Source organism: Takifugu flavidus, chromosome 14 (genome assembly GCF_003711565.1).
Source record: "Takifugu flavidus isolate HTHZ2018 chromosome 14, ASM371156v2, whole genome shotgun sequence".
In the NCBI taxonomy this organism is placed as follows: Eukaryota; Metazoa; Chordata; class Actinopteri; order Tetraodontiformes; family Tetraodontidae; genus Takifugu; species Takifugu flavidus.
The window spans coordinates 7,022,508-7,048,325 of NC_079533.1; the positions used below are offsets into that span (position 1 = coordinate 7,022,508).

The window sequence follows — 25,818 nt, forward strand, 5'->3', positions numbered from 1 at the left end:
TCCTGGCAGGTTTCGCGGCTAACGGCGACGGCCGATGCGCTTCCTCCCAGAACTCGGAGGGTCCGTTTGGGTCTTTGAACGGGGGTTCACCAGAGGAGATCAGCTGTCAACAGTTTGACGCCTCAGCAGCAAAATAAAACCTTCCCAGCTCGCCGCTTCTCCGCTTACTGCCAATGCTACGTGCCCAAAAGCAACGGATAACTAGCACAGTATCCCATTTTTTTTCCTTGCGTTCAAAGAATCCATTTGACTGTTCCTGGAGCTAAATCTGGACTTGATGGTGCACTCGTGGCGGCTGCGGTGGAAACTAAAATCCTTCACTGCGAGATGCCCGTGCTGAAGATGTCCAGCGGCGCGCGGTCTCTCCAGCTCGGAGCCGCGTGCTAATTTTAGCGATGGAGGGTTCAAAGGTTAAGAAGGGTTTGAAACGGTGCTGCGCAGCGGGGGGTGGACCTGAGCGGTCCTCCCACATCAGACGAGCCGTCCTGTCAGCTGTTGGAGCAAATTAAAATACAGTTTACAGTTTCTGCCAAAAGACATTTATTAAGATTTAAACGGTGAGCGCTTTGATTTTTCCTTTGATGTGATCTGCTGCCGGTGGGCTGACGCAGAAAACATAATTTTTACTTTTTTAGATGAGCTCTAAACTTCGAATAATGGCAAAATTGATGTAATCAGCGGTAAAAGTGGTGGCGTTTCTTTTCATTTCAGGCTAATTGGGCCTCATTTTTGCTAAATTTAAACAGGCTTCCTGTTGGTACCCTGCGTCCAAGGAAGCTCTTTGTTGCTTATTTGTTTTACTGGTTAATATTTATTATTATATGAGATCTTAATTATTCTCCTGAGCCTGACTGGGTGGCAGATGGGACACTTGGGAATCACACTCGCGCCTCTCTGCTGCTCATGGCCTCGAGACGGTTGTTGACTGTGTTTGTGCCTCAGGTATCTGAATTGGATTGATTCGATTTGCATAAATAAACTAAATAAATTGGGCTCTCGATTGCCTAAATTTTCGTCCATTAAGTCTCCACAAGAGAACTAATTGCGGCAGCTCTTAGTAAATAAGGAGGCAGCGTCTAAAATGCCGGCTCTCTACTGCCCCCTATCTTGTTTCTTTGATTATAGTTTCATTTTGTTTTGTGCTGCAACATTATTAGACGTTTGTTTTCATGGTCGGTTGAGGCCGGCTACTTTGAGGGCTCCACAGTCCTCCGTTTTTCAAAAGAACAATTAAATTATTTGCATTCTGAACACCATTTTTAAGCGGCCTTACGAAGTGGCTCCGATCTGATCGCGATTATCTTGGCCAGAAAATTTCAGGATGGAGAAAACGCCTCCTTATCTAGGAATGAATGTTGGCTTCCTCTTTTCCAGGAGCGTTTTTCTCTCGCCCACAGGTGAATCCGGTTCAGAGCACTTGAATAAACCGCGTTCAACACTCAAGTGCCTCTGTTCCTTGAACGTTCCCCTTCACTCTACCTCTCCTCTCCTCTACCCCTCTCCTCTCCTACCTATCCTATCCTCTACCTGTCCTCCCTCCTCTCCTCTCTCTTTACCCAGCCGGCCATCAGCAGGAGGGTCCCCCTCATGAGCCTGGTCCTGCTCAAGGTTTCTTCCTGTTAAAGGGGAGTTTTTCCTTGCCACTGTTGCTTGTCTGGGGTCAGGCCCTGGGATTCTGGAAAGCGCCTTGAAACAATTTTGATTGTATAAGACGCTATATAAATAAAGATTGATTGATTGATTGAGTTCCTCAGACAAACACGAGCCCCAGTGATTATTCGTTATATTATGGGCGCATTAAAAAGGCTTGATGGAACATCGACGCAGCAACTAAGTGAATGATGAGACAGACCTTCTGTCCAACTCAGTTAGATTTGGGTTGAGAGTTGCTCCATTTTCAGCTGTAAACTTACCTATGCTAGTGCTATATTAGCTAAGCTAGGTCGTTTAATTACTCTTGAGGCCTTTCAAACATGGGAATAACATCGATTTATTGGCTAAAATGAGTTAGAATCTGCTTTAAAAGGTGGCAACATGATATTGTCAAGTGATTGGCAGATGGGCTTCATGTGATCGTGACCCTCTTCAGCCACTAAAGTCCATTTTAGCATCTTCTGCTGATGTTTCCACTCAATCGTCCTTTTGAGGAATTCGTTGCTGAATTTAGAGGACATCTTAAGTCAGCTGTGGCAGTTATTTCCAGGTACTTCTGGGTGGTAACCCCTGGGTCATAGTGACGGTAACACACCTTTGATGATGAACACTACAGAAGCGTGGGCTAACACACACTAGAATCCACAGAGCAGACGGCTGAGCGTCCCCTTAAAGTCCCCCCCCCCCGAAACGAAAGTAATGGAGAAGTGATGGAGACCAACTTGATCCCTCCTGTCTCTTTGTTTGCCCCTCAGCCGGCTCCTTCGGCTCCACGCCCACACACTCATCAGCCTCCCCCTCACTTCCCCAAAATCCTCCGTCCACCCTTCAGTCCTCCCTGCAGGGCACGGAGAGGACAGCCCCTCCTGCTGCGCCCTGCCTTTCCTCTTACCCAGGGGTGCTCAGATCCCGCTTCCCAACCGGGATTTCTGTCCTGCCAGGTAGATCAGTGTTCACCCAGGATCCCACTTTGGTCGGAGGACATTATCTGGCTGGCAGGACCAAAACCACCTAAACAGCAGCACAGGTAGGAGAGCCGAGCGCTCACAAGGCAAAGCAGGACCTCCGGAGAACCAGGAGACAGTGAGGCCAGCACGCGTCCATCTGAAGTGCATTAGCATTAGCATTAGCATGACTCATCCCTCCTCCTTCCTTAAGTGGTTACTGGAATCATCAAAGTTAACACAAATTACTTCAGAGGATTTAGAACCACCTATTTGCTAATAGTAGGTATGTAAATGAAGGCCCCTCAAAGCACACTGTTTCAGACTCTCCGCATCCCCTCCGGGTCTCCACAGAACCCACATTAAAGTGAAAATAACACAAGTTAAATGAATAAATGACCGAGTCGCACCTTCCCTTGTTTGCTTTCCCACACGCCCAAGATGGAATCGCACAAAGAGGAAAGCAGCTTGGAGGCTGTCGGCTCCGTCACCCTCCGTGCCAGATCTCCTTCCCTCCTGTCCATCTCCTCACATTTTGGGGTGTAAACAACCTCGGCGCCGACTCACAGCTAACCCTGCCTCCCCTGCGCGGCTCCGCGAGCTGTCGCATCTCTTTAGATGCCACATCACATCGGGACAGCGAACACACACACACACACACACACACACACACACACACACACCCAGAACCCTCCACAGAGCCACACGACCTGCTGTGTGCTGGGCTCCTCCAGGCTCTACCCGAGCACCAAGAAACACATCAAATAGACCCAAATCTCCGAGTGGGAAACAAAAAAAAAAGAGGGAAAAAAGTAAACAGCATGGCAGCGGGATCTATTTTAGGTAAACCTCATAATTTAGGCTTTACTGTTTCACTGCTGTCGGAAAAAAAGCAATAAATTCAAATGAGGTTTCTCAAACTCCAAATTGACTCGAATTCTTCGCCTTCGCCAAGATGCTAATTCGGCTTCATACTTGAGAGAGCTCACGTGTCAACGAGCAGATTAGAAACAGCCTATTTAGCCGCAGGCACGGCGGCCCGAAAATGGAAAAACGGGCGTTTCACGGACGCCTCGCTGCGCTTCTCCGAGCGTAAACGTGCGGCGCGGCCGTGCCAGCGTGGGGCCGCAGCCTAGAGGGGGCGTGGCCTCACAACGCGCCCACGCTGCTGTCATCGTATCCCCGAGGTTAACCTCAATCTGTGGCGAGGAGCCAGGAATTTCCGGGCTGGTTACAGGGACGGCGGGCGTGAACGGGGCTGGGGGGGGGGGGCAGAAGTCTGGGAGTGATTACGGGGGTGTGGGGTCGAGTCGCGACACGTGGCTGGCAGAGACTGGACCAGGCACCAGGACCGGGCGGGTCCGCAGAAACGGGTGCAGCTCACGTTCCGGCGCTTGATTGTCTCCCAGCGAGGTTTTGGTGGGGAATGAATCCCAGTTAAACGCCAAAGATCAGAGCGGAGCTCCTCCGGAGGGGGAGGGGGCCGTGGTCGGGGGTCTCGGCTTTGTTGCTGCTAAATATAGACTTGAGGAACGCCACAAATTTGCAGCCCAGCCTCTGGATGAGATCACAGCTGACAGGCACAACCATGGCGACGTGGGCCGTGCACACGCGCAGAGGCGTGGCTTGCTTTGCCCCCCCCCCTCCCCTCGACATAACGGTTGACCTCGCCTCAGGAGCAGAGCCGCAGTCCAACGTTTCCACCGTCTCCTCTTTCAGGCCGCAGCCGCACTGACAGAGTCACATTTTGCCTTTAATTATTCTCCCTGCTGCACATTTATACGCTCACAAGTGTCCTAACCGCCCCCCGCCCCCGCCCACCCAACCCCTTTAGGCCCAGTTTTTCCTGGGCTGACCTGAGATCAAACGCAGTGCAGATTGTTTGACCCGAGGGGGGGGGGCAAGAACTCTCTGGGGAGGATTTACTGTGGACCGAGTAAAGGCAATAAACATTCCATTTAACAGAGTGATGACAGAGCAGGTTGATACCACACACACACACACACGCACACACACACACACACACCACACACACACACACACACACACCCTACCCCACCCCAGTGTATCAGCGCTCTGTCATGCTCGGCTTAGAAGGGACAGAACCTGAAGACGTTAGCAGTGGCGGCGCCCTTTAGGGTCTTCAAACCACCGACCCCGACGTGCGCGCGCTGCGTGCGTGTTTTTTCTATTGATTTTTATCTCCGTGAAGTCTCATGAATCCTCGAGGGGCCATGTTAATGTCCTTTGGCCCTCGGGAGGCGGCGGAGAGGAAGTTTGGGATTGGGGCCAAAAGGTTGATCGCATTAGTGACTTCTATCAGGATTCATTTGAGGAGCGGTCGGGAAACAAGTGATGCTCCGGCACTGAGGCCGACCTTGACATTTGGGTGTCCTGGCAATCTCCCCCGATGGGGACGGTGTGTGTGTGTGTGTGTGTGTGTGTGTGTGTGTGTGTGTGTGTGCTGCATGCAAAGTTTGCCTGGTTACCAGATGAAGACGTCCGATTTAAAGGTCAAACAAAGAGGGGAAGCATGTTGGAAAGGAAAGAACAACGAGGGGTTAAAAATAATAATTCGCTGACTTGTATGGCGACGCGCGTGGATGCATGCGCGCACAAACGTGCACAAACGTGCACAAACGTGCACCCCCGGGGGGGCTTCCAGTGGGGTAGAGCGTAGGTGGGCCTGGCGATAGCTTCCACCACCGCGGCGCTGAGCGCGGCAGAACGAAGGATGCGGAAACGAGGAAGGAAGTCCGTTAGGGCGGCGTGGCGACGCAGTCGTTATCTCTTCGCCCTCTCGGTCCGCGCGTTCGCCATCAAAGGTGGCGCCACCGTTCACGGCCGCCTCACGCGCTCGCAGCTTTGGCGTCGCGCGGGGTGACACCAGAGAGCTGGAAGGATGCGGAGGGGAGAAGTCGAAATAGAAAAAGAAAGCCCAGGGAACGCTGACCTAAATGGCAATATACAGTAAAATGCTTTTCTCATTACATCTTCCCCAGCTCCATACGTCAGCGCCCCCCCGGGGGGGAGGGGGGGGAGAACTCTCTGGGGAGGATTTACTGTGGACCGAGTAAAGGCAATAAACATTCCATTTAACAGAGTGATGACAGAGCAGGTTGATACCACACACACACACACCCTACCCCACCCCAGTGTATCAGCGCTCTGTCATGCTCGGCTTAGAAGGGACAGAACCTGAAGACGTTAGCAGTGGCGGCGCCCTTTAGGGTCTTCAAACCACTGACCCCGACGTGCGCGCGCTGCGTGCGTGTTTTTTCTATTGATTTTTATCTCCGTGAAGTCTCATGAATCCTCGAGGGGCCATGTTAATGTCCTTTGGCCCTCGGGAGGCGGCGGAGAGGAAGTTTGGGATTGGGGCCAAAAGGTTGATCGCATTAGTGACTTCTATCAGGATTCATTTGAGGAGCGGTCGGGAAACAAGTGATGCTCCGGCACTGAGGCCGACCTTGACATTTGGGTGTCCTGGCAATCTCCCCCGATGGGGACGGTGTGTGTGTGTGTGCTCGGCGATAGCAGGGATGCTAATCCAGGCCTGTCTGGCACCGGCCCTTGCAAATTGAATTTGTCAGCCCCCCCCCACCTTTAATTAACTCCCTTACCTTAGACTGTGCGTGCTGCTTAGCTGGTTGACCCCCCCCCCCCATCTAAATGATATTTTATTTATTCTGCTCCTGGAGGAACAGGATCCATTGCACCGTCCTTCAGAACACACCCTTCTTCTGTCTCACTGACCTGCTCTCCACCTTCTCAAACACACCCGTCCTCCCCTGACTTGCCTCTGTGCCCCCCCCGCGTCCCATTTAACTCCTGGTCTTTCTTAATATCCGCTGTAGCTGCGCACTGAGAATTAATTTGCACATTTATAACGTCAGACAGCTGCGTAGGAGACGGCTGAATAGAATCAAAGTTTCAAGTGGGCTCCCACACATTTCTGCCTTTATTTTCTCTCCTTTCGCAACGTTTTGCCCTCCGCGAGACAACGGACGGTGGTTCGGATCCCTCCTCGGAGGAAGACGCGTGAGTCAGGTGCTACAAAATGTGGAACAATGGTGTCTGCTGTGTAAAGATTGGCATTTCTTCCCTCTGGCCTCGCCAGGTCGCTCCGAACCCGCTGCTTTTGCCGCCTCACACAACAAACGAGCCGCCCTCCCCTGCTACTTTGGTGATGGACTCAAACCCCCGGCTTACTTATCTCATCCTCTCGTCTCCGCTTCCCGTCGTCTTTCTATCTGCCTCCCCCCGCCGCGTCGTAATCCGACATGTTGAAAACACACGCGAGAACCTCCCCCCCTTTCCCCCCCCATCTTCCCAATCACATCCATGGGCGCCACGTGGGATGGCGGCTACACCTGGCGTGTTTTGTTTGTGCCTCCTCGCCGCTGAGGGGAGGGATGGATGCGATGATCCCGCCGTTGGCGGCCAGCTGGCGCCTGGTTTGATCGGGAGACGACGACACTTGAGCGGCGGCGGCGTCTGCGTGTGAAGCCGGTGGGATGAGACCTGTTTTACAGTTTTAGGATCCTTTCGTGGAGCCTTGACATACAGCAGTCGCCTCCTTTCCACCTTTGCTTCGCCAATTATGACCCCCCCCACCCCCCCATCTCACCACCTCCTGCACGTTCACTTAAATCCCATCGACGTGTTTTCCTTTTTTCCCAGCTGTTTCCCCCTCGAGTGAGCATTTTCTCACCTCGTCTCCACAACCTCATCTAACAGGTCCCCTCCCCCACCCCCCCGCTCCGTCTCATTGCCGTCATTAGTGTCTGAGCCGTTAGACGTGGAGTGACACCGTCAGTGGGGGCAATTAGGTGGTGGGGAGAGCATTGATGACGAAAATCTGCCGGCTCAATGCATCAGAGGTGCAGAAATGGGTGATTTCTGTGGGGTGATGATGACGAATTGGGGGGATTAGGAACATAAAGGAAAGTGCGCGATGAAGATTAGTACATTACAGGCTGTTGCCATGATGAGATTTGACCATTCATCTCACTTTTCCGCGAGTTTGCAGCAGCCTCAGTGGTAAAAAAAAAAGAAAAAAAAAGGACAAAACAGGCACCAGAACTCAATTAAAACATCTGTATTGATTTGTGCAGGTTTATATTGTCATTAAAAAACCCAACAACGCTCCCCTGATGCTTTCAGGGCGTTTCCGTGTAAAATGATCCATTTTTCATTGTCTAACAAAGCACTCGCTGTACAGCCTGTAAATATTGCTAATCTCGCCTGGATTCCTTCCAGCCGCCGAGGCGTCGGCTCTTAAAAAAGGCCTAAATGTTTACGGCGTGGATCCAGGCAGAGAGGAACCGCCGACATCGAGATGCCGCTCAGACGCTTCCGGAGCAGAAGTCCCCGAGCTCGTGTCGGCGACTCGCTCCTCCGGTTCTGCCGCTCGCCGCCGCTCCCGCCTGATTAACGTGTGATCAATACAGGCAGACGTCCATGTAATTATGATAGATTGGATTCCTCCTCGACATGAGACTCCTGACGGGGGCCGCGGAGACGTGACACGTTCCCGTCAGACGCTTTTCCATGTTCTGCTCTCCTGGGTGAATACAGCTGGCTTCCTTCCTCATTAGAAGCCTGTAGCTCGTTACCTGCAGGAATATTTTCAGGTTCAGTGTTTACCTGTGCTGCGAAATGTTGCCTGTGGTGCGTCACACTCCATCATTCAGGCCCGCGGCCAGCGCAGCCACACACACGTCACCAGTGAGTGTGTATTTTCACATCATCGTTTGTTGAAGAAAATGTGTGTTTATTTCTGTCGATAGCTGGTTCATGAATCTTTGACTTTCTTATCGATGTTGTTACGTCCAGTGACGGAAGTCTCAGCGTCAGGTTGAAACTCGTTGTGGCGGCCTCGAACGAAGTGGGCTGTAGTGTCCTTCTTAAACCTGAGGGGGGCGCTGTGTCACATTTTAGCAAAAAGAGGGTAGAGAAGGAATTTACCAAAACATTGCTTTGATAAATCAAGAAAAATTGACCTAAACGAACGTTATGAAGCAAATCCATCACGGCACGAAAAGACGTAGCTCTGATTTCCAGAGTCACCTGATCAGTGACGTCACCTGATCAGTGACGTCATTTGCTGCTACACGGGCGCCGCCTGTACCGGCGGAGAGGGAGTTCAACGCGTGGTTTTTCCTGTCGTCCATCAGATCGTTCAGGTTTATAGTTCATCTGATTTGAAGGTGAATTAACCCCAATTTTCGATCGGCCAGTTAGTTTTGACACGATTGCGACCGTCTGACAGCTTTTTTTTACTGTAAACTAGAAAACAACAACGTATCGCCCCACCCCGAGGGACATTCGCGTGACTCGAGACGCGTCAGCCTCCAAGAACAGACCTTCGCTGTCGACAACCATCCCTCTGAGCCACCTTTGACACTTCTGACCAGCCTTAAAAGAGCCAAAAAAATGTGTAAAATTAATAATTCAGGCTATATTAAAGCACATTTCCCAGTTATAGATGAGACTCGACCCCATTTAGGGTTGATGAGAGATCAGGTGAGACCCCCCCAGATGCAAGATGGGGGCAGGATGATGAATTTCCAGTGAACAGAGAAGCTGCCTTTTTCTTTTTACAGAAACTTTTAAAGTCAGGCGCAGAAAAGACTAAAGCAGTGGTGCGGACGCACGAGGGGCCGCTGTTGTCTGGCTGAGAGGAAATATGATGTTAATAACGTTCCGCACATCAGGAGGCAGCGTTAATGAAAGCGATCGATCTTTCTTATGGAAAAACTCTTGAAAATCAGGCCCAGGTGGACCATAAGGAGCGAGGAGGTTCTAAAAATGGACCATTACGTTGAGCTGACGCGCCCCGCTGCACACGTCTCACGGAGACGGGTGTGTTTGGGCTGTGGAACGTCCTGCTGCAGCTTCTGACAGCTGACGAGACCAAAAAAAAGACACAAACCCGACAACATTCGCTGTGTTGACGAGCAAACATCACTGGGAAACATTTGCCAATCAACACACAGCAGCGCCAGTAAAAACATGCAGATTATTTCCTCTGTGGACTCCAGCAGACACGGGTTGGATGCCGCGCACATTTATCCCGTGAATAACAAGCAAGTCGCTCGTGTTTAGTGTGTGAAAGTCCACAGCGGCCACTTTTTAAAAAGGGCTGCAACCTTCTTCAATACCATCGGGGGGGGGGGTTGTGGACGACTTCCTGCGCCGTTTGCTGATGTGCTAACTGGTTTCTAAGCTAACTCTCGTATCTGTGGCTGCGCCTAAAAAAGTCCTCGCTGGAGGGGAAAGCAGCATATTTGTGCTCTAAGAGTCGACTTGGTGGTGTAGTGATTACCGTAGCACTGTCGCCTCACAGTGAGAAGGTCAGAGGTTCAATCTCCAATCGAAACGGGCCTGTTTTTTTTAACTTTGCATGGTTTTCTTCCCTATTCCCAACTTCCCCCACAGGGGAAGTGGCCAAATTAACAATAGGTTGCGTATTTAATTAACTTCATGACCTGGTTAGCTGCTTCGCTAACAAGGGCCAACAACCATTAACGTCCAATCAAGGATGGATAACAGTTTGTGACCCGGCGTCAGATGCGGAGGCTGATGTGGACACCGGGACCTCCACCGTTGATCTTTGCCTCCACGCGCTCTGGAAGGATTCTGTGTTTGTTGGCGTTGGTGCGTTGACGTGAACACGGCGCTCGCCGCGGGTACGGCGTGTTGATCAGCTCTTAACATCTGGAATCGGGCATGCTAATCCTGACATGATATGACCGTGACCATTTGAGATTTCCCGAAGCTTCAGGACGCAGGCGCCAGGATGGGAAACCACGTTTGTGAGATGTAGATGCTCATTATGAGGGTGGGAGGGCGAGCAGACCTGAGCGGACGTGATGCCGGCAGCGCTGGTGCTCGATAGCGGAAGCTCACCTCTGCCCCCCCCCGCTGGGAGGATGTTGGGTGTGGACGTGGGCTCGCTGCCCCCCCGTCACAGCCTCCCTGAGGGAATGCACCATGTGTCAGCGGCCTTAATTACTATACCTCGTCTCCTCAAAGATTAATGACGCCTCACTTCTCCCAGTATTTATCACCCTATCTGCTCATTAGCATTCCGCTGTTTGCATCTATAGTGCACGTGCATGTATGCACGCTGGGCTGTAGATTAACTTATTTTCATCTCGGTGTCACTAGGGCAGAGAGAAAAGGCAAAGAATGCAGCCCAAAGTCCTTCGTTTTGCTCAATTCTGCCTCCTGGGTTGATGCTGCTAATGTTTAGCATCTTGTGTTGCGTTTTTATGCAGGAAATCTGACTTCATTTGGTTTTTGTGTCTCATTACAGTTAGTGAATAAATTATTAGTACTGAAACTCAGTCACACACACACACATTTGCACTTCTATCCTTGGGAGGACCCCAGCTGCTGAGCCAGACCATAATCACCCCAACTAAATGCCCTACACAGCTTCCACGCGCTTTGAGGGCCACCGGGGTATTTAGAAATGTGTCAAACAAGCTTTAAGACCAACTTTAAGACATGGATATTGCAAATGTTGCAACTGCCCCCCCCCCCCCCCCCCCCCAAAGACCTGCCTATTCTGGACCAGTTATGGCCCCTTAATAATATGTGTTTGTCTCGATCGGCCTGGAAATGCTGCGTAAAACACTTGCGATAATCACAACAGCCGCAGCTTCAGGCAGCAACGGTCCTCCGAGGGGTCATAAAGCAAATGAGAAAACATCCACAACTCCCTTAAACTCCCAAACTCCTGTTTCCATGACAGAAAAGGGGGGGGGGGGTGTCCACGTAGAAAGGTTGTGTGAAAGGAACCGCGGGGTAAACGCCCCCGAATGGCCGCCTGTTATGTGTGATTGCGTAACGCAGGGCCTGCGACGGAGCCGCATTAATCAATAAACCATACGGGCTGTTCATTTACATGATAATGTGTAAAAGATAATGGATCAGGACAAACGATGATAGACAACTTAATTTCTTCATAATTATCACGAGCAGAATAAAATTAGGATTTTTTTTTTTTTTACCGCTCATCATTCCTGCGTTGAACGCACGCGACAGTAAGTCATAGGGTCGTAAATCAGAACAGGTGTGTGTGTGTGTGTGTGTGTGTGTGTGTGTGTGTGTGTGTGTGTGTGAGAGGGGAGGGGATATAACGCTCACATTACGCCTTATCAGGACATCAGCTGCCAGAGCGGCAGCTCACATCGGTGGTTGGAGCCTCTTTGGTTGCGTTTTGTTTTAATAAGCTGCTTCAGGTCTCGTGATGTGACTGGAAAATTCCCCCAGACTCTCCGTGGACACTTCCAACTAACCTTTGAGCCCGGAGGGGCGGAGAGAGAGAGAGCACAGCAAATAGGAGTATTAATCACAGCGACAGCCCCCGATAACATCACACACACACCGACACACACACCCCTACACACACACACACACACCCCTACACACACACACACACACACACCCCTACACACACACACACGCACACACACACACACCCCTACACACACACACACACACACACACACACACACGGTGGGCTGCATCGGTCCTCTGGTGATGCAGGTTCCAGAACTGCTCTGATAGTGAAGCTAAACGTGTGTTTACATCAACACGCTGATGGAGACTCGCTGGTTTTTCTCTGAAACCTGATTAAAGACCCAGAGTTCAGGTGGATCTAAATAGATCCATTTGATTTAATGAGTGCCGCGGCAACAGTGCGGGACGGAGGCCTCGGCGGTAACGGAGGGAATCTCCTTTGGTCTTTTCAGACAACCATGTTTTCTACATTTTTAATGAAACGGTTGAAATTTCTTTTGTTTTTTTTAAGGATCTAAAGGGCACAAAGCCCGTTTCTGTTTATATCTTAAACGAATCTCTGGCTGCGTTCCGGAGAGCCAACAGAAGAGCGAGGATGTGTGAAGGTTAGGCATCTGCTCGGGAAGCAAACAAGACGGTGGCGAGGCGGCGAGGCGGGCGTGTTTGTCTCCGCTGCTAACCTTTCCCGCTCCAGCCCGAGCTGCTTCACACCCCCAATATTCCAAATGGATCTCCACGTTCGCTCCGTAAACGGGCGCAGATGGTGGTTGGTTCGCGGCCCTGCTGGCTGATCAAGTGAGCCACAGGAAGTACGGGAGGGGAGGTCCCTCCCCCACATCCGGCCCGGGCGCAGGGATCTATCAGGACCCACTGGATCTATCGCCGAGGCTGGCGGCATCCCCGCGTGCGTTCATTCCATTCCTTCCTCTTCTCTGCATAGATTAAATCCATTTTCTCCGGATCACGCGGGGGCGGGCTCAACGCGGGGCTGGCGGGCGTGCACGCGCCCGTGCGCCCTGACCTTTAACACATGATGTATTCATGTGCAGTAATCCACACAAACAGGGCCGACGAGCCCCGGCTCGGCCCGGCTGAGCGCTGGCTTCGGTTCGGCAGGCGCAGGTGCGTTTGCATGCGCGGCGACGTGCACAGGCGGGCGCGCACGGGCGCCGCACAGCCGATGATTCCCTCAATGGAGTCATTAGTGATAAATATGAGGTAATCATTGCTGGTGATGTATTTTTAGACCGTAATTATCTGCTGGTCCTGCAGAGAGCCCAGCGAGGCGCCCCCCCTCCCCCCCCCTCCCCGGGCGGGGGCGCGCAGCCTTTATCCGCCGCTTGATCGTCTGTTTTCAGGCACCGTTTGGTTACTTGATCACACCTCGGCCTCCGATTACGATGATCTTTTTTTGGTTTCACTCTGGAAATTTACAGGAGGGGTGAAAACCATGACCGAAGAAGCCGAGGGAGGAGGTGAAAAGACTTTATGAGGCAGGTTATCGTGGAGCATCTGGCTGTTGTTTCCTAGGAAACCACTTTAGTGCGTGTGGAGGTTGCAGTAACCCCGGAATACTGAGGCAGTTCCTTTGGATATAGGCTGAAATTGCCTGGGATGTAATCGGATAACATCTAATCTCTTCAATTACATCCGGGGGTGGGGGGGCGGAGCCTGGCAGCTCCTGTGCTTTCAATGTATGTCTGGGGGTCTTTACGCCTCATCTGGGGCAAACTTTTCCATCCACCGGGGAAAATGTGTGGCACCCGTTGAGGACATGCAGTAGGATAATGAGATGTTGTGCACGTGGAACCTGTGCAGACCAATGTAAAGAGTTCAGCCTCCACTCCAGTCCTGCGTTCCCCATCAGAGATCTTTGTTTTCCCTGTTTTCCACCAGCCTCCGGAGCCTTTACGTGAAATATGGGAATGCTTTTTTAATCGCCGCCCTTGGAAATCATAGAACTGCAACGTGTGCAAACGCACGATAAAAGATGCGAGTTGTGTCACGCTAACGGGAGTTTTATAAGAGTTAGGGTCTCTCTTCTAACGAGAAATAGAGAGAGGATGAATAATTAAGGATTTGTTTACCGTTTTGGATCATTTGCAGGAGTCTCTGGGAACCTCTTCCTCTGGCCTCGTGTCTCAGGGTCGGCGCACGTCGGCTTATTTCTCCTGATTGCTCAGATTTAACATTTAAACTCTGTGACCTCGGTTGATTCGAGGCGACTGCTGCGGGCGCTGCCGCCGCCGCCGCCGTGCGCTCCCACGAGCTGAGCGAGCCAACCGTGTTGCTGGGTTTGGGTCACATGATCTGGCACGGGCCGTTCTTAAAGGTTCAGTGAGCGTTGGTTTTTGTCCAGGCTGAACCCCTCCCGTGGTCAGATGGGCTGTAATATATGGTCCTGTTCCCCACATGAGTTAATGATGAGGTTTTCATACCTGTAACTTTACTGAATAATCTGCTGAATAATTCTTCATTCGATATGAGTGAAGATAAATTTGTGGACAGCTGCGAGGCATGGAGAGGCATTTATTAGAAAAAGAAAAAAAAAGAAGTGCCACATGGGGGGAAATCCTAGATAATTAACCAACTAAATTCCCTCGCCATCCAGATTTATTTAAAAATAAATTACCAGCAGTGTGAAATGACTGGCTAAGCTGTCCACATTATGGGCTGCATTATGGCGGAGCAGTCATGAGCCGCACAGCGAGCCAGATAAAGAAGCTCGGGAAAAGTCCCCCCCCCCCAGATTTATGGTCTGTTTCCTGTAAAACGTGAGTGCAGATGAGCCGGGAGGAGCGTGCAGCAGGTCTCATCAGGCTTCGGTAATCTGCTCATTTAAATGTTGTTGTAGCAGCAAACTTCTTTTTTCTGTTGTGTTTTGATGGAATTAGCTAAAGAGGGAAATGGAAGATACGTTCGCCCCCCCCTTCCTGAAACGGTTCCTCCTGTGGCCTAATCTCTGCGCGCCTGTTTTGCTGCTGAGCTTTAATCCACTGAGTCTCTTTATTCCTTATTCAGCCTCCTCAGTCTGACCCCCACCAATCTTTAGCCTACAGACGCCACGTCCCTCGCCGGCTCTCTGAGCTCTGGGGTGCGTGTGAAGGCATTTACCTCCTTTTGGTTCCTCTGAATTGATTTTTGTCCCGGCAGCGCAGTAATTCGCTCATCCTGAAGGGGCCCAATAGTCAGGATGACCTTGTTCAGTGGGATTGACGCAGCCCAGATACTGATAAAACATGTATGAGAGCCCTTCCAAGCAAATGCCCCTGCGTCCGGAGTCTTTATTAAAGCATTGGCTCGGGTTAAGCGAGATGGCTGCTGGGACGGGACGGTCGACTCGGAGGGGTGATAAATAAACATCAGGAAGGTGAAGGAAGACTGGGAGAGCAGGTGGGAGGGTTCCGTGAGTGCTGGGCTGTAAAACAGCTGTCTGAGAGCGGCGCTCCGACCAAGATGGATGCGACGGCTGCACGGGACGGCGTCCGCCGGCCGGAGCGCCCTCTTCCCCGACAGGAGGTGCGTTCAGAGTCGTCTCCTGGAACCTAGCGAATCCTTTATGTTCCGGCTAAATAATGCATGAGAGGAGATGCGGGAGGGAGCCGCGTCGCCGTGTTGCTGAGCAGGATCGCGCCTCACGGCCGACTCCCCGGCAGAGTCACCACCCCTCGCCTCCGTCCAAGGCGGCGTTGGCCAACACGTAAACGGCCAGTTGCACGTTGTACTCGGATGGACCCCCATCAGAATAATCCCAGTTAGGAAGAGGGAAGGAAGGAGGGCTGGTGGGAGAAGCTAGTTTGGCTTCAGGCTTTGTTTGATGCGTTCTTATCAGGGCTGAGACGGAGACGGGAGTACTTACACACAGGTCCCGTAAGTGACACACACACAAACACACCATGAGTGTGCGAGGAACCTTCCCTCACAGAGGAGGAAGACTATGGAACGACTCCACAGAAATGCTAACTGCAGCGTCCGCTCTCACTGGCACACAAGCGTGACATCCTGCGCTAGCCGCAACATTTCGCCTCGTCACGTTTGGTTTTAATCTTTTCCAAGATGGAGCGGCGAGTCGTGACCAGGATCGAAACATTCCTGAGCAGAGACGGCCTCCATCATAAAAGCGCTACTTTTCTATTTGGATGTGATTAACTGATGAGCTTTAATCACTGTGCTGTACACTCTGGGTCTGTGGTCCTACCCGTGTTCTCCCCATGAGCTCACATATTGTTCCAGATTTGGGCCCCTTTAGCTCCGCTGTGCTCGCCGTCCTCCAGCTCTGCTGCACTCAGGCGCTGATGTGAAACAAGGCCATCTCCGTATTTATTCCCATTCAGGAGATTCACTTAAGAGGCTGAAATTCATGTAAAGTCAACCAGGACTCAGTGGGGACCACTCGCTTGCTCCCCGGCTTTTCCTGTCTCTGCCTCTCAGAGTCTCTGACTCCTGCGTTCCGCCTGCCTTTTGCTGTCATTTGGTCTTTTTCTGTGTCTTGGTGGCTCCTCAACCCTCATATCACCACAAGAATTCCTGGGTTATTTACTAGTATTATTATTATTATTATTATTATTATTATTATTATTATTATTATTATTATTATTATTGTTATTGGCACAGGGTTTGGCACATTCAATGCTCTAAACTGCACCTTTATGTTTGAACAAGACTCAAATTTGCCCCTTAGTGACACAGACTAAACGTCCTTAGGTGGCGATCAGGTGACTTCCTGTCATGTGACCGGGACAGGAAGTGACTTCCCCAAAATGGCTCATCACCTGGAAACAAAAATGAAGGATAAAGCTCCTTTCAAAAGCCTGTGAACTGATCCCAGAGGTCACTTAAAACACAGTTTAAGAGCTGAAATGTGACGACATGAACAGTTAACCTGCATCACCTTATTTATAAAATAGTAAATAGTGTCTGAATTTATAGTCTAAGGCATTTAATGTACACACCCGTCTAAAATATGTTCATACAACAGCACTTGCTCTTTTTGCACGGCTGGTTAATGCTAAGCTGCATTTTGTTGCTCTGTGCCTGTACATGTGCAACAACAATGAAGTTGAACCTAATCTCATCTAATCTTATTTCTTACCTAAAAAATACAAATCAAAGTACAAACATCCAAATTCCAATAATTAATATATTACTATTGCTGAAGCTCAATGTAACATATCACAATCTATGATCTGTGATAAAAATGAGCGTTATTTAAAAAACCATAATAGAAATGAGTTTAGAGTCCTTTTTAGGGAAATCTGTCTGAGGTCTGGGTTAACCAGAGGTTACCAGAGGTTAACCAGAGGTTACCAGAGGTTACCAGAGGTTAACCAGAGGTTACCAGAGGTGATGCAGGCCAACGCCTGTTGTCTCAGATCACAAATCTAAAGCTGGTGTGTTTTTTATTCCTTTAAATCTCTTGACCGTTGCTCATTCAGTGCATCCTCCAAAAGCAGGTTGTATTCCTCAGTGACGGAGCAGCTGCACGCACACACGTGCACGCACAGGTTCAGAAACCCGCACACGTGCACGCAGCAGACACCTGATCTGGAGGTTCTGCTCTCCAGAAGGAGCATGAATAAAACAGGAGTGCAGAGGCTTAGCGAGGGGCGCAGACACGGCGCGCTTGCAGATGTCTTCCTGCCACAGTGTCTGGCTGCGGATTTACGGGAGTTTGGTCGCCAACTGCTCCCGGAATACTCACGTTTTTATTTTATTCAACTGCCTGTAGAGAGACAACACACACACACACACACACACACACACACACACACACAAACGCACACGTCTCTCATTCCTGTGGTCATTTTTTTCCCTGTGATTTGATCAGATTGGTCAGTTTTAGCCGTGCGCGGCGGCTATGTGGTTTCAAGTATGATTCAAACATGAATATGAGGCAGAAAGATGTGTGTGTGTGTGTGTGTGTGTGTGTGTGTGTGTGTGTTTGCTCTCTTAGCTGGTGTCATAATCGATACTTTCAGATCTCCAGGGTTACGCCTCCCTGCTGCCGAAGCAGTTATGAATTCTGAAGACTCAGCTGACGGAACCTCCGACCCTGGAAATCAGCCGCTGAATAGAAATGAATGCAGTTGTTCCTGCCTGTGTAAACAAATGGAACGCCTGGAGCGCGGGTGGGAAAAAGCAATACGTGTTTGATGATTTATCCTTCTAAATGATTTCATATTCATCCTGAATGGCAACAGTCGCCCTGTGAGAGGCTGGAGGCCGTCGTGAGCCCCAGCGTCCCTGCAGGGAAGGTTGAGGCTCTCCCGGTCGCACATTTCACTCATGCTAACGCAAATGGTTTTCAAAATGCCGAATAAATGAGAAAATCTGTTTTCATGTCACGTAACATGACAAGAGTCACAAAGATAAGATGGATCAACATTACAATGTTGAGGTCGGCTCCTAACCAGCTCCTAACCAGCTCCTAACCAGGATTATCACGTTATTTCCTGTGTTTCTGAGTCAGGAGAGCTGAGACTAGGCTAAGCTAGCATAGCTAGATAGGGCGCAGGCAATAATATGCTAAGGTTGCCTTTGCATCAACTGTTATGTTGTTGACAGTGACGGTGAGCTCCAACTAATGGATTTAGAGATCATCTTTGACCTTTCCCTTAAGCCAATTTTCCTGAGTTAATGCTGTAGCCGCGCTGTTCAAGCCCGGCTTATATCGGCAGGGTCCGTGCTCCAGCGTTTGTCTTTATTCACGACTGCGTGCGCCCACTCCACTTTGCCAGATAAGAGGTGCAGAGGGAATCCTATGAAAGCTTAATGTGCAGCTTCACGTTTTGAAAGGAAGTGCATTTGGGGCTCCGCGCCACCTTCAGTCCTCTCACAACCTCCCTCTCCTGGCTGCAGATCCCACTCAAGCCCGCTTTCCTGCAGCACCTCGACCCGTGTGAGAAAAAGCGCGGCATCAACGAGCCAAGGTGCTAACAGACACCGACACAGGCCTGTAGTCATAGCGAGCATGACAGCTAAAGTAGCTCCGAAAGGTCTGTTCGGACCAGACAGAGTCCAGGTTCTGGTGTCAGCGCTCCGTTTTTCACCTCTAAATTCATCCTTGCAGAAAGATTCTCCTTTTTCTCCCCCACAGGTGACAGTTTTAAGGTCAAGCAGACATTTAAGAACTCGTCTGAATTAAAGGGCTGAATACTGGTGGTGTTAGCTGCATTTTCTTCCTCTGTCGCCACCTCCTCTCGGGTTTGAAGGGTCCTCGTGTCGTGCAGCATGTGACAGAGTGGCGGTCGAACAACAGCGTGAGGTCACGTTTCCATGGTGGAGCCGATGTGGATTAATCAGTTCTATATCTCCTCCATTACGCTGAATGTTTCTCACAGTTTTAAAAGTGCATGGAAACAATTCCCGGATGGAAGAGCGTCGTGCGGAACACGCAGGAGCACGTGTGGCTGTCAACGCGGGCCGGCGCGGATGGAGACGCTACATGTGTCCTGTCCCGCCATCCGGAGGAACAAAGGAGGATCCGTCTCATGTTGGGGACCGACTCATTTTCTCTGTTGGTTTTGCCTGTTGTTGCTGTTCTGATAAAAGCCCAGTCAGGGTCACAGCGGGGCCCCGAGGCCTGTTAGCATTAGCCACGGTCCCTGTTGTTAGACCTTTTGTAGATGTGCCACGCGCTCGGCGATGTCAGGACCAAATGACTCGCTGTGATTCTTCTGTGGGCGAAGCCAAAAAAAAAGGTTCTATTTGACTTGGTGTCAGGCTGAACTTGTTCTTTAGAGCCACTGCAGACGTGAGAAATGTCAGGGTTTTTTGCTTTTTCCGGGAACGTTGAGTCGTTCCCTGGTTTAATCACAGCGAAGCCTGAACGGACCATCGGGCGTCACGATACTCAACAGAAAAGGGAACATCTGAGGTCAAACCCGAGTTAATGACGCCGCAGGATTCAGGAAGCCTCTGTATCTGGGCAGCCTCGGACAGCCCCGTCCCATTCAGAACCTCAGCACACCACAAGTCCAACAAGCTGGCAACAGGTGGGCTCTGCCTGGTGGGATGGACGGGCCAACATGGTGAACCGGATGTTGGGGAGTTTGTTCTGTGATAGTTCTCTAACTTCAGTTTGGTTCTGCTTCGTCCAGGATTGCGCCTTGATAACAAAATCTGCGTTTCTTTGTCCGAATCCACCATTTAAATTGAAAAATGTGGGCAATTTTCTCAGTTTCTAAGCCGTCTCTGGCTGCTGGTGTCCCAGCAGAATCGGCGCCATCTCATTTACGTCCGTGTTCATTGGGAAAAGAGCCACACTCAGAGCTGCTCACGGGCCGACTTCAAAGCTAACTTCACGCTCCCTCATCCTTCCTCCATCTTTGCATCACACATTTCTCCCTCAGTTCTCTTCTTTAGTCTCCAGTTTGTGGCCGTGCAGGACGCCTCTCCGTGTCCTCGTCTCTCTCGCCATGCGGCGTTCGCCTCCTTCCCCTCGTCCTGCATCACAGTCCCCAATTACCGCGAGTCAGCTCGGTTCAGTGCAGAACAAAGGCTAATTTGAGGCATGTCACGAGCTAATTTGTGACATGTGGGTAGCTCTTTGAAACGATATCACACATCGGCTGTTGGGTGTCACGAGCGAGTCAAGCTGGGGGGAAACTCTTTGATCTCATTAGCAGCCTCGTTCCACTTATCTTTTCGTGGCGTATCGGAGGCGCGCTGGTTGCTTATTGCCTCTATGAAAAGGTCAGTTAAGAGAGCTGAGAAAGCTGCTCCGCTGATCCGTCCCAGAGTTTACGTCCATACGTGGAGAGCTTGGTCATAACGACCAAACCGGACAGGCGCGTTTGAACCAACGGCCTTTTGCTTTGATTTAGGTTGTCCTCAGCCTTCGTCATCGCCGCACGTTGTTAATGTGGACGGCAAAAGGACTGGGATCTTTTGGAGGTACATTTAGCTTGAGTGCATCAGAAAGAGCACGATGGCCTTCGTATCCAGGCAGCAAAAAGTATTTCTATGACAAATTATGAAGTAAATAATGTCTTTGACCTGCATGCGGCCTAAAATTGTTTCCAACTTAGAAAGACCGACAATGTTTGAGCTGTGGAGAGGAAAGCCTCAGAAAATGGGATTCAGTTAAAGCCTAGAATCCAAAAAAGCCGTTTGTAGACTTTTGTCTCATGTGCGGCTGCGCTAAATTCAGCCAGGAAACCGGATTATTGCAGGTGTTTGTGTTTCTCTCTGTGTTTTTACCATTTTTACTGTGAAAATGTGTTTTCCCAGACAAATTGGGAGGAAAACGCACCAATAAAAGCACTAAAATAATGCACAAATCCACAGTAGCACAGCTTCTCTCCGCTTGCATCGCTACACAAAAGACACAAAATTGTTGTATTCTCAGTGTGGATGTTGTTTCAATGTTCGTGTGAACATGTAAATGTTCTCATAATCCTTGTGGATCCTCTCGGATCACCTGATACAACTTCAGCTCCAGCTTTTGAAAGCTTTTAAAGGCCCACTCTTGTAACTATGGCAACAAAATTACACAGAATTCAGACGCAGGCACTTCCCTGTAAATTGTTCTCAGAAATGCGGGCAGCCGCAGGAACTGCCTGCGTCAATTTGTGTGCAGACGAAGACAATACGAGGCGGATATATGGAAGCCCCGCCCAGATGGTGATCAACCAATCACAAGTGGGCACGGCTGCCAGTTAGGAGGTCATAGGTCACCTGGTGCATTGGTGGGATAAACACACAGACAGACACACGTCTAAAAGCTAAATTATTGCTAATTACGCCTTGATTTGCTTTAGCCCCGCCCCCTCAGCTCCTCCAGCTGTGACCCCGTGACCTTGGCTCTCCTCCTGCCCCCCGCCCGCCCCTCCCTGCGTGAGCCACTGCACGTCTCCAGGCTTGGTGAATAAAACATCCGCCAGCGGTGGTGAAATATCGAGCAGAAATACAGTCGCACCGAGAGGTCGTCCTGGCGGTGGGGGGGGGGGGGGTGAGGGTTGGAGGAAATAGAGAGGAAAAGCGGCACCTTCGGGGGGGAAAGAGGGGGCGACGCCTCGGAGACGGACGTCAACGATGAAGGGAGGTGTGACAGCAGGGCTCCTCCGTCCGTGTTGGTGTGTAAGAATGAGACGTTTATCCATAAAGTGACACAAACACACACCAGGGTGTCCTTTCTCAGCTTCAGGAGTGTGTTGGTCCCCCCCCCCCCCCCCCCCACATTTCTGTTCCTCCTCACGGGTCAGGACGTCTGATAAACTGGGACAGCGGGCGTCGGCTTAACCACAGAAATCTGCAGCTTCGAACCCTTGAATGTTTCAGCACGGCGGTTTAGCGACGCTCTGATTAGCATCCTTTGCTCTGCGTCAGTCGTGCTGTTTTCCTCTTATGTAAAACCTGTAAAAAAGGTTATTTAATGACGTCAATGACTCGGACTCCATACGCTCCATCTATACTGTGACAGCACGCCAACCACTAATTACAACTCTTCAGCCTGCAAACTCAGGAAACTCCACGGGGACGCTGCAACCTTAGCAATCATCAAGGAGCTTAGCATCTTAGCATCTTAGCTTCTCATGCCTGGACGCCGTCTCCCTTTCACACAATTCATTAACTGCTCTTTTTTTTGGCGCCGACACAAAGCCGCAGCGTTAACAGCGGCTCCGTTTTTAATCATCATTAATCTAAAAGAATCCACGGTGGCTCAGAGATTAATCTGATTCAAATCCGTAGTCCTTCGACAGCCCTCGTTTGTTTGTGTCCCCTTAAAATCTGGGCACGCAGGAACTTCCTTCCAAATGTTTGCCACTTTTCTTAAACAGATTGAGAGCTGATCCTGATCCCCCCCCCCCCCGACGAGCAAACAAGCGCTAACCTTTACGCGCCCGCGTCACTTCTCGTTCGAATATTCCAAAGACGACTCTCAAAGTCGCCCAGTAAATCGTGTTTTACATCAGGTAATTCCATAAACTCCTAATGTGATTAGCGCTGCTGTGTGCCAGGTCCTGTGTCAGCATAATGGGGGGTAATGATGCTGGATGTGACGCTGCCAGACAGAAGGACATGAATCACAGTATTAATGGAGCCGTTCAGGCCCGCGGCCATTAGAAGGCCGTTAACAGAGGTGGATCAAGACGTGGCGTCAAAATCAGGATCCACCGTGCTAAAACCTGCTAAACGTGGCACCGAGGATGCGCTTAGAAACATCATAAATACACGTCAAAGCGTAGCATGTTCAGGCTCCCCTCGTTAACGGGAGCCGTGGGAACACATCATCGGGATTTTCATCTGGTTTTGGGGTGTTTTCATGCTCCCCTTCGAAATCTCCCCCCTCTTTTTTAGGCACTCATCCTTTTCTTTTATCTCCTGCATCTCTTCCTCCGTTTCACCGTCTCCTCTCGTCTCCTGATGATCTAAACCACCTCCTGGTCCAAAGCGGCTGAGCTCCGATTATTAGTTGAGGGCTAAAAAGTCGTGTCAGGCCTAACGAGGCCGCCGCGGGATCGATATCTCCTCCGGTTCCTTCCCTCCGCTCGGCTCCTCTCCACCGACTCCCCACTGGATCCCATCAGTAGAAATGATGAGTTTCCACCTTCCTAAACGTGCACGTTCAGCCGTCGGTTCAAAACCTGCACGGTGGCGTTAAAACGCCTGATTTAAACAGCCCGAAGATGTTTAAGGACGAGGCACCGAGGGACGGTGGAACGTGAAGGATACGTCACAGCTAAAACCCCCCCTAAATGTGACCAACATGTAGCTGTGATGGACAGGTGACCCGACCAGCCTGACGGACAGGTGACCCGACCTCCTGACGGACAGGTGACCCGTCCAGCCTGAGCACCTCCAGCTGTACGTTCTACCCTGAGGAGACACGACACTCTTGTTTTCTTTGATCTCTCACTCGTCTCTTTATTGTCTGCTGGTCATCCTCAAGCTTTGATCTCCTGGATGGACCTCAGGGAGCAGAACAGGGACCCGCGGGGCCTCCTGGGGGGTGTTGATGGCAGAACTGTAGCGTCATCAGGCCAGATGGAACTGTTTCCTTTCCTGTGCTTAAGATCTACACTTAAGGCCTTTTTATTAATTGCCGTAATATGACGCAGCCTTCAAAACCATCAAACGTGTGTGTGTGTGTGTGTGTGTGTGTGTGTGTGTGTGTGCGTGCGTGCATGCATGATGCCAGCGCGTGGGTGTGACATCACACGCCAACCCCTCGCTAAACCCTCTTATCCTTCCTCTGGAGGCTCAGCTTAGTGTAAACAAAGGGAGGGAGTGCGGAGAAAAGGAGGCAGAGTGGATTATCTCCCCTCTCCTCTTGAATCCGGGGGAGATCAGCGAGTCATTTATACAACATAATTCATTTAAAATGCCATATTCCCCAAAAACTAATGGACTTAATCACGAGGTCTGTCGCTGGCTCCCGTCTGCGGAGGCAGCCAGTCAGCGGCGAGGTGTCGCTCCAGTTCGGCGCCGCAGCGTGAAAGCTTGTAAAATTAGCGCCACTGTGTGTAATGTGGGTATTTTCTCCTGCCTTTGATTTCCTCTCAGTCCAATTCTGAGCTGTACTTAATTTTGCTCTAATGAGCCGGATTTCGCTGCTGCGGCTCGTTTGTCTGTGCAGCCGATCATCTAAACGCGGGCGAGGCCCCCGACTGGGAGCCGACACGGATACGGCGGCTGTTGTTTTGATGGCTAATTTGCAAAGCCAAAGAAATCTTGAATGCGTTTTTACTGCGTGACGGAAGAGCGATGGATTTGTGGCGCCTCGCGCTCGCTAACCTCAACCTCTGCTTTCTGTTTGTGTCTTTCATATCTGCGCCCCGACCCTCCCCCCCGTCCATCAGGTAAGCACGCCGTTCCCGGCGCTGTGACAGAACTCCATTATCGGCCTTATTTCCGCTCTCTTTGAACACCGACCGCTTGTCTACCGCTCCGCCTGTTCCTCTGGTCCTTAGCAACGCGGCAAATCTAATCTCAGCCCTGTTTCGATTTCATTTGGGTTTTGAAGCCCGTTTGAAGGGAATCGTCATCAGAGTTTAGAAAACGGCAGTGATCTGGGGGTCAGAGGTCAACTCCAGGGTCCGGCTGGTGCCGTAAAGATGCGTAATAGCTAATAATAAACACAGGATCTCTGCTGGAAGCTTTCTAGTGCATCATTTTAACGTTCCAATGCCTCAAGCTTGATCCAAGCACCCTGAGCAGCAGCAGCCTGCAGCAGCAGCACCTTCTCTTCCCACTTTAACCACCCAAACCTGACGGATCAATAAAATTCTGCCCACTATAAACACCTGATATGAGCCCGCTGCTGCCAGCTTAACCCACCTGCTTTATAGCCGGATGGGGGCCACATTAGCTGAGCGCTAAATTAGCTGAGCGCTAAATTAGCTGAGCGCTAAATCTTTGTCAACACGCAGGAACAAATGCAGGTGTGCGTCTGAGCCCCCGCGAGCTCCCGAACGCCCGGACAGAACCGCTCACCGAGGGAAACGGAGGCGTCGTCGCAGCAAACCGGAAAGCGCATATCGAAGCACGGCTGGCGTGGATCTGCGGCGCCGTATGTGGCGCGTGGGCGGGCTCCCTCGTTGGCAGCGCGCGGCTCAGCTCCAAAAATACAAACAGGTGCAACATCGGCCCCGTCACGTCTGCGCCGCGCGAGACGCCGCTCGGACGACCCGATCGGTCGCCAGCACTTCCTCCGGAGTTGCTCTGCACTTTCCCGTGAATCCGAGTACGTAAGAGGCTTAAAGCAGCATTCCATGAGGTGAACTCACAGCCCCGAAGGAGCGGGGGGACGTTTTCCTTTTCTTTACTGGAGGAATACCTTCTTTCTTTCCTCTCTCTGGATTAAACCCTGAGATGTTCGAGTGGCTCATTTCTCTGGAATCTTACGCTCAGACCAGCTTATTTCTGCCCCTGCGCCGCTCCGTAATTACCCCAAGTCAAAGTC

General features: G+C 50.8%; 1 protein-coding gene across 2 annotated transcripts in view; it reads left to right on the forward strand.

The window, feature by feature from the left end:
* The window catches only part of cadm2a (cell adhesion molecule 2a), a 120,570-nt gene that overhangs the window by 37,526 nt on the left and 57,226 nt on the right, over positions 1 to 25,818 (forward strand). The window lies entirely within an intron of this gene.